Here is an 8,374-nt window from a genome sequence, read left to right as displayed (position 1 = left end):
TGGGACTGATGGGGGTCAGATCTATGGGGCAGGAGATACTGTGTGGAAGATGTGGGTCAGATCTATGGTGTAGGAGCTGCTGTGGGGATGATGTGGGTCAGATCTATGGGGCAGGAGCTGCTTTGGTTAAGATCTATTTGGCAGGAGCTGCTGTGGGGCAGATTTGCGTCAGATCTCTGGGGCAGGAGCTGCAGTGGAGATGATGTAGGTCAGATCTATGGGGCAGGAGCATCTGTGGGGCTGCTGTGGGTTAGATCTATGGGGCAGGAGCTGTTGTGGGTCATATCTATTGGGCAGCAGCTGCTTTACATATGATGTGTGTCAGATCTATGGGGCCTAAGCTGCAGTGGGGCTGATGGGGGTCAGATCTATGGGGCAGGAGCTACTGTGGGGATGATGTGGGTCAAATCAATGGGGCAGAGCTGCTCTTGGGAACATGTGGGTCAGATCTATGGGGCAGGAGCTGCTGTGGGGCTGATGTGGGTCAGATCTATAGGGCAGGAGCTGCTGTGCGACAGATGTAGGTCAGATCTATGGGGCAGGAGCTGCTGTGGAGCTGATGTGGGTCAGATCCTTGGGGCTGAAGCTGCTGTGGGTCATATCTATTGGGCAGCAGCTGCTTTACATATGATGTGTGTCAGATCTATGGGGCAGGAGCTGCTGTGGGGCTGATGTGGGTTAGATCTATGGGGCAGGATCTGTTGTGGGGCTGATGGGGGTCAGATCTATGGGGCAGGAGCTACTGTGGGGCTGATGGGGGTCAGATCTATGGGGCAGGAGCTACTGTGGGGCTGATGTTGGTCTGATCTATGGGGCAGGAGCTGCTGTGCGACAGATGTGGGTCAGTTCTATGGGGCAGGTGCTGCTGTGCGACATATGTGGGTCAGATCTATGGGGCAGGATCTGCTGTGGGGCTGATGTGGGAAAGATATATGGGGCAGGAGATGCTTTGGGGCAGATGTGGGTCAGATCTATGGGGCAGGAGTTGCTGTGGGGCTGCTGTGGGTCAGATCCTTGGGGCTGAAGCTGCTGTGGGTCATATCTATAGGGCAGCAGCTGCTTTACATATGATGTGTGTCAGATCTATGGGGCAGGAGCTGCTGTGGGGCTGTTGTGGTTTAGATCTATGGGGCAGGAGCTGTTGTGGGGCTGATGGGGGTCAGATCCTTAGGGCAGGAGCTACTGTGGGGCTGATGTTAGTCTGATCTATGGGGCAGGAGCTGCTGAGGGGCAGATTTGGATCAGATCTATGGGGCAGGAGCTTCTGTGAGGCTGATGGGTGTTAGATCTATGGGGAGGAGCTGCTTTGGTGCAGATGTGGGTCAGAGCTATGGGGCAGGAGCTGCTGTGTGGAAGATGTGGGTCAGATCTATGGTGTAGGAGTTGCTGTGGGGCTGATGTGTGTCAGATCTATGGGGCAGGAGCTACTGTGGGGCTGATGTGGGAAAGATCTATGGTGTAGGAGCTGCTGTGGGGCTGATGTGGGTCAGATCTATGGGGCAGGAGCTGCTGTGGTTAAGATCTATTTGGCAGGATCTGCTGTGGGGCAGATTTGGGTCAGATCTATGGGGCAGGAGCTGCAGTGGAGATGATGTACGTCAGATCTATGGGGCAGGATCTGCTGTGGGGCTGCTGTGGGTTAGATCTATGGGGCAGGAGCTGTTGTGGGTCATATCTATTGGGCAGCAGCTGCTTTACATATGATGTGTGTCAGATCTATGGGGCCGGAGCTGCAGTGGGGCTGATGGGGGTCAGATCTATGGGGCAGGAGCTACTGTGGGGCTGATGTGGGTCAAATCAATGGGGCAGAGCTGCTCTTGGGAACATGTGGGTCAGATCTATGGGGCAGGAGATGCTGTGGGGCTGATGTGGGTCAGATCTATAGGGCAGGAGCTGCTGTGCGACAGATGTGGGTCAGATCTATGGGGCAGGAGCTGCTGTGGGGCTGACGTGGGTCAGATCCTTGGGGCTGAAGCTGCTGTGGGTCATATCTACTGGGCAGCAGCTGCTTTACATATGATGTGTGTCAGATCTGTGGGGCAGGAGCTGCTGTGGGGCTGATGTGGGTTAGATCTATGGGGCAGGAGCTGTTGTGGGGCTTATGGGGGTCAGATCTATGAGGCAGGAGCTACTGTGGGGCAGATGTTGGTCTGATCTATGGGGCAGGAGCTGCTGCGGGGCTGATTTGGGAAAGATCTATGGGGCAGGAGATGCTTTGGGGCAGATGTGGGTCAGATCTATGGGGCAGGAGTTGCTGTGGGGCTGATTTGGGTCAGATCTATGGGGCAGGAGCTGCTGTGGGGCTGATGTGGGTCAGATCCTTGGGGCTGAAGCTGCTGTGGGTCATATCTTATGGGCAGCAGCTGCATTACATATGATGTGTGTCAGATCTATGGGGCAGGAGCTGCTGTGGGGCTGATGTGGGTTAGATCTATGGGGCAGGAGCTGTTGTGGGGCTGATGGGCGTCAGATCTATGGGGCAGGAGCTACTGTGGGGCTGATGTTGGTCTGATCTATGGGGCAGGAGCTGCTGCAGGGCTGATTTGGGTCAGATCTATGGGGCAGGAGCTGCTGTGGGGCTGATGTGGGTTAGATCTATGGGGCAGGAGCTGTTGTGGTGCTGATGGGGGTCAGATCTATTGGGCAGTAGATGCTGTGGGTCAGATCTATGGGGCAGGAGCTACTGTGGGGAACATGTGGGTCAGGTCTATGGGGCAGGAGGTGCTGTGGGGCAGATGTGGGTCAGATCAGTGGGTCAGCAGCTGCTGTGGGTCTGATGTGGGTCAGATCTATGGGGCAGGAGCTGCTGTGGGGCTGATGGGGGTCAGATCTATTGGGCAGGAGATGCTGTGGGTCAGATCTATGGGGCAGGAGCTACTGTGGGGAACATGTGGGTCAGGTCTATGGGGCAGGAGCTGCTGTGGGGCAGATGTGGGTCAGATCAGTGTGTCAGCAGCTGCTGTGGGTCTGATGTGGGTCAGATCTATGGGGCAGGAGCTGCTGTGGGGCTGATGTGGGTCATATCTATGGGGCAGGAGCTGCTGTGGGTCAGATCTATGGGGCAGGAACAGATGTGGGCCTGATGTTGGTCAGATTTATGGAGCAGGAGCTGCTGTGTTGCAGATGTGGGTCAGATCTATATTGCAGGAGCTGCTGTGGGGCAGATGTAGGGCATATCTATGGGGCAGGAGATGCTGTGAGGCTGATGGGCGTCAGATCTATGGGGAGGAGCTGCTGTGGTGCAGATGTGGGTCAGATCTATGGGGCAGGTGCTGCTGTGCGACATATGTGGGTCAGATCTATGGGGCAGGATCTGCTGTGGGGCTGATGTGGGAAAGATCTATGGGGCAGGAGATGCTTTGGGGCAGATGTGGGTCAGATCTATGGTGCAGGAGTTGCTGTGGGGCAGATGTAGGGCTTATCTATGGGGCAGGAGCTGCTGTGAGGCTGATGGGTGTTAGATCTATGTGGAGGAGCTGCTGTGGTGCAGATGTGGGTCAGAGCTATGGGGCAGGAGCTGCTGTGTGGCAGATGTGGGTCAGATCTATGGTGTAGGAGTTGCTGTGGGGCTGATGTGGGTCAGATCTATGGGGCAGGAGCTGCTGTGGGGCTGATGTGGGAAAGATCTATGGGGCAGGAGATGCTTTGGGGCAGATGTGGGTCAGATCTATGGGGCAGGAGTTGCTGTGGGGCTGATGTGGGTCAGATCCTTGGGGCTGAAGCTGCTGTGGGTCATATCTACGGGGCAGCAGCTGCTTTACCTATGATGTGTGTCAGATCTAAGGGGCAGGAGCTACTGTGGGGCTTAAGTTGGTCTGATCTATGGGGCAGGAGCTGATGCGGGGCTGATTTGGGTCAGATCTATGGGGCAGGAGCTGCTGTGGGGCTGATGTGGATCAGATCCTTGGGGCTGAAGCTGCTGTGGGTCATATCTACTGGGCAGCAGCTGCTTTACATATGATGTGTGTCAGATCTATGGGGCAGGAGCTGCTGTGGGGCTGATGTGGTTTAGATCTATGGGGCAGGAGCTGTTGTGGGGCTGATGGGGGTCAGATCTATGGGGCAGGAGCTACTGTGGGGCTAATGTTGGTCTGATCTACGGAGCAGGAGCTGCTGCGGGGCTGATTTGGGTCAGATCTATGGGGCAGGAGCTGCTGCGGGGCTGATTTGGGTCAGATCTATGGGGCAGGAGATGCTGTGGGTCAGATCTATGGGGCAGGAGATGCTGTGGGTCAGATCTATGGGGCAGGAGCTGCTGTGGGGAACACGTGTGTCAGGTCTATGGGGCAGGAGCTGCTGTGGGGCAGATGTAGGTCAGATCTATGGGGCAGGAGCATCTGTTGGGCTGCTGTGGGTTAGATCTATGGGGCAGGAGCTGTTGTGGGTCATATCTATTGGGCAGCAGCTGCTTTACATATGATGTGTGTCAGATCTATGGGGCCTAAGCTGCAGTGGGGCTGATGGGGGTCAGATCTATGGGGCAGGAGCTACTGTGGGGCTGATGTGGGTCAAATCAATGGGGCAGAGCTGCTCTGGGGAACATGTGGGTCAGATCTATGGGGCAGGAGCTGCTGTGGGGCTGATGTGGGTCAGATCTATAGGGCAGGAGCTGCTGTGCGACAGATGTGGGTCAGATCTATGGGGCAGGAGCTGCTGTGGAGCTGATGTGGGTCAGATCCTTGGGGCTGAAGCTGCTGTGGGTCATATCTATTGGGCAGCAGCTGCTTTACATATGATGTGTGTCAGATCTATGGGGCAGGAGCTGCTGTGGGGCTGATGTGGGTTAGATCTATGGGGCAGGAGCTGTTGTGGGGCTGATGGGGGTCAGATCTATGGGGCAGGAGCTACTGTGGGGCTGATGGGGGTCAGATCTATGGGGCAGGAGCTACTGTGGGGCTGATGTTGGTCTGATCTATGGGGCAGGAGCTGCTGTGCGACAGATGTGGGTCAGATCTATGGGGCAGGTGCTGCTGTGCGACATATGTGGGTCAGATCTATGGGGCAGGATCTGCTGTGGGGCTGATGTGGGAAAGATCTATGGGGCAGGAGCTGCTGTGGGGCAGATGTAGGGCTTATCTATGGGGCAGGAGATGCTGCGAGGCTGATGGGTGTTAGATCTATGGGGAGGAGCTGCTGTGGTGCAGATGTGGGTCAGAGCTATGGGGCAGGAGCTGCTGTGTGGCAGATGTGGGTCAGATCTATGGTGTAGGAGCTGCTGTGGGGCTGATGTGGGTCAGATCTATGGGGCAGGAGCTGCTGTGGTTAAGATCTATTTGGCAGGATCTGCTGTGGGGCAGATTTGGGTCAGATCTATGGGGCAGGAGCTGCAGTGGAGATGATGTATGTCAGATCTATGGGGCAGGAGCTGCTGTGGGGCTGCTGTGGGTTAGATCTATGGGGCAGGAGCTGTTGTGGGTCATATCTATTGGGCAGCAGCTGCTTTACATATGATGTGTGTCAGATCTATGGGGCCTAAGCTGCAGTGGGGCTGATGGGGGTCAGATCTATGGGGCAGGAGCTACTGTGGGGCTGATGTGGGTCAAATCAATGGGGCAGAGCTGCTCTTGGGAACATGTGGGTCAGATCTATGGGGCAGGAGCTGCTGTGGGGCTGATGTGGGTCAGATCTATAGGGCAGGAGCTGCTGTGCGACAGATGTGGGTCAGATCTATGGGGCAGGAGCTGCTGTGGGGCTGACGTGGGTCAGATCCTTGGGGCTGAAGCTGCTGTGGGTCATATCTACTGGGCAGCAGCTGCTTTACATATGATGTGTGTCAGATCTGTGGGGCAGGAGCTGCTGTGGGGCTGATGTGGGTTAGATCTATGGGGCAGGAGCTGTTGTGGGGCTGATGGGGGTCAGATCTATGAGGCAGGAGCTACTGTGGGGCTGATGTTGGTCTGATCTATGGGGCAGGAGCTGCTGCGGGGCTGATGTGGGTCAGATCTATGGGGCAGGAGATGCTTTGGGGCAGATGTGGGTCAGATCTATGGGGCAGGAGTTGCTGTGGGGCTGATGTGGGTCAGATCCTTGGGGCAGGATCTGCTGTGGGTCATATCTATTGGGCAGCAGCGGATTTACATATGATGTGTGTCAGATCTATGGGGCAGGAGCTGCTGTGGGGCTGATGTGGGTTAGATCTATGGGGCAGGAGCTGTTGTGGGGCTGATGGGGGTCAGATCCTTAGAGCAGGAGCTACTGTGGGGCTGATGTTGGTCTGATCTATGGGGCAGGAGCTGCTGCAGGGCTGATTTGGGTTAGATCTATGGGGCAGGAGCTGCTGTGGGGCTGCTGTGGGTTAGATCTATGGGGCAGGAGCTGTTGTGGGGCTGATGGGGGTCAGATCTATGGGGCAGGAGATGCTGTGGGTCAGACCTAAGGGGCAGGAGCTGCTCTGGGGAACATGTGGGTCAGGTCTATGGGGCAGGAGCTGCTGTGTGGCAGATGTGGGTCAGATCTATGGTGTAGGAGCTGCTGTGGGGCTGATGTGGGTCAGATCTATGGGGCAGGAGCTGCTGTGGTTAAGATCTATTTGGTAGGATCTGCTGTGGGGCAGATTTGGGTCAGATCTATGGGGCAGGAGCTGCAGTGGAGATGATGTACGTCAGATCTATGGGGCAGGAGCTGTTGTGGGGCTGATGGGGGTCAGATCTATGGGGCAGGAGATACTGTGGGGCTGATGTTGGTCTTATCTATGGGGCAGGAGCTGCTGCGGGGCTGATTTGGGTTAGATCTATGGGACAGGAGCTGCTGTGGGGCTGATGTGGGTTAGATCTATGGGGCAGGAGCTGTTGTGGGGCTGATGGGTGTCAGATCTATGGGGCAGGAGATGCTGTGGGTCAGATCTATGGGGCAGGAGCTGCTGTGGGGAACATTTGGGTCAGGTCTATGGGGCAGGAGCTGCTGTTGGGCAGATGTGGGTCAGATCTATGGGTCAGCAGCTGCTGTGGGTCTGATGTGGGTCAGATCTATGGGGCAGGAGCTGCTGTGGGTCTGATGTGGGCCAGATCTATGGGGCAGGTGCTGCTGTGCGACATATGTGGGTCAGATCTATGGGGCAGGATCTGCTGTGGGGCTGATGTGGGAAAAATCTATGGGGCAGGAGATGCTTTGGGGCAGATGTGGGTCAGATCTATGGTGCAGGAGTTGCTGTGGGGCAGATGTAGTGCTTATCTATGGGGCAGGAGCTGCTGTGAGGCTGATGGGTGTTAGATCTATGGGGAGGAGCTGCTGTGGTGCAGATGTGGGTCAGAGCTATGGGGCAGGTGCTGCTGTGTGGCAGATGTGGGTCAGATCTATGGTGTAGGAGTTGCTGTGGGGCTGATGTGGGTCAGATCTATGGGGCAGGAGCTGCTGTGGGGCTGATGTGGGAAAGATCTATGGGGCAGGAGATGCTTTGGGGCAGATGTGGGTCAGATCTATGGGGCAGGAGTTGCTGTGGGGCTGATGTGGGTCAGATCCTTGGGGCTGAAGCTGCTGTGGGTCATATCTATTGGGCAGCAGCTGCTTTACATATGATGTGTGTCAGATCTATGGGGCAGGAGCTACTGTGGGGCTTAAGTTGGTCTGATCTATGGGGCAGGAGCTGATGCGGGGCTGATTTGGGTCAGGTCTATGGGGCAGGAGCTGCTGTTGGGCAGATGTGGGTCAGATCTATGCGTCAGCAGCTGCTGTGGGTCTGTTGTGGGTCAGATCTATGGGGCAGGATCTGCTGTGGGTCAGATCTATGGGGCACGAACAGATGTGGGCCTGATGTTGGTCAGATTTATGGAGCAGGAGCTGCTGTGTTGCAGATGTGGGTCAGAGCTATGGTGCAGGAGCTGCTGTGGGGCAGATGTGGGTCAGATCTATGGTGTAGGAGCTGCTGTGGGGCTGATGTGGGTCAGATCTATGGGGCAGGAGCTGCTGTGCAGCTGATGTGGGTCAGATCTATGGGCAGGAGCTGATGTAGGGAAGATTTGGGTCTGATCTATGGGTTAGGAACTGCTGTGGTTCAGATCTATGGGGCAGGAGCAGCTGTGGGGCACATGTGGGTCAGATCTATGGGTTAGGTGCTGCTTTGGGGAAAATGTGGGTCAGATCTATGGGGCAGGAGCTGCTGTGGGTCAGATTTGGGTCAGATCTATGGGGCAGGAGCTGCTGTGGGTCAGATTTATGAGTCAGGAGCTGCTGTGTGGCTGATGTGGGTCAGATCTATGGGGCAGGAGCTGCTGTGGGGCATATGTGTGTCAGATCTATATGGCAGGAGCTGCTGTGGGGCACATGTGGGTCAGACCTATGGGGCAGAAGCTGCAGAGGGGATGATGTAGGTCAGATCTATGGGGCAGGAGTTGCTGTGGGTCAGATGAGGGACATATCTATGGTGCAAAATCTGCTG

This window comes from Coturnix japonica, unplaced genomic scaffold (genome assembly GCF_054131305.1).
Source record: "Coturnix japonica strain WE unplaced genomic scaffold, WE-NBRP24 Scf066, whole genome shotgun sequence".
NCBI classification, from domain to species: Eukaryota; Metazoa; Chordata; class Aves; order Galliformes; family Phasianidae; genus Coturnix; species Coturnix japonica.
The sequence above is the reverse complement of the archived record's forward strand: the minus strand, read 5'-3'. Positions refer to the sequence as shown.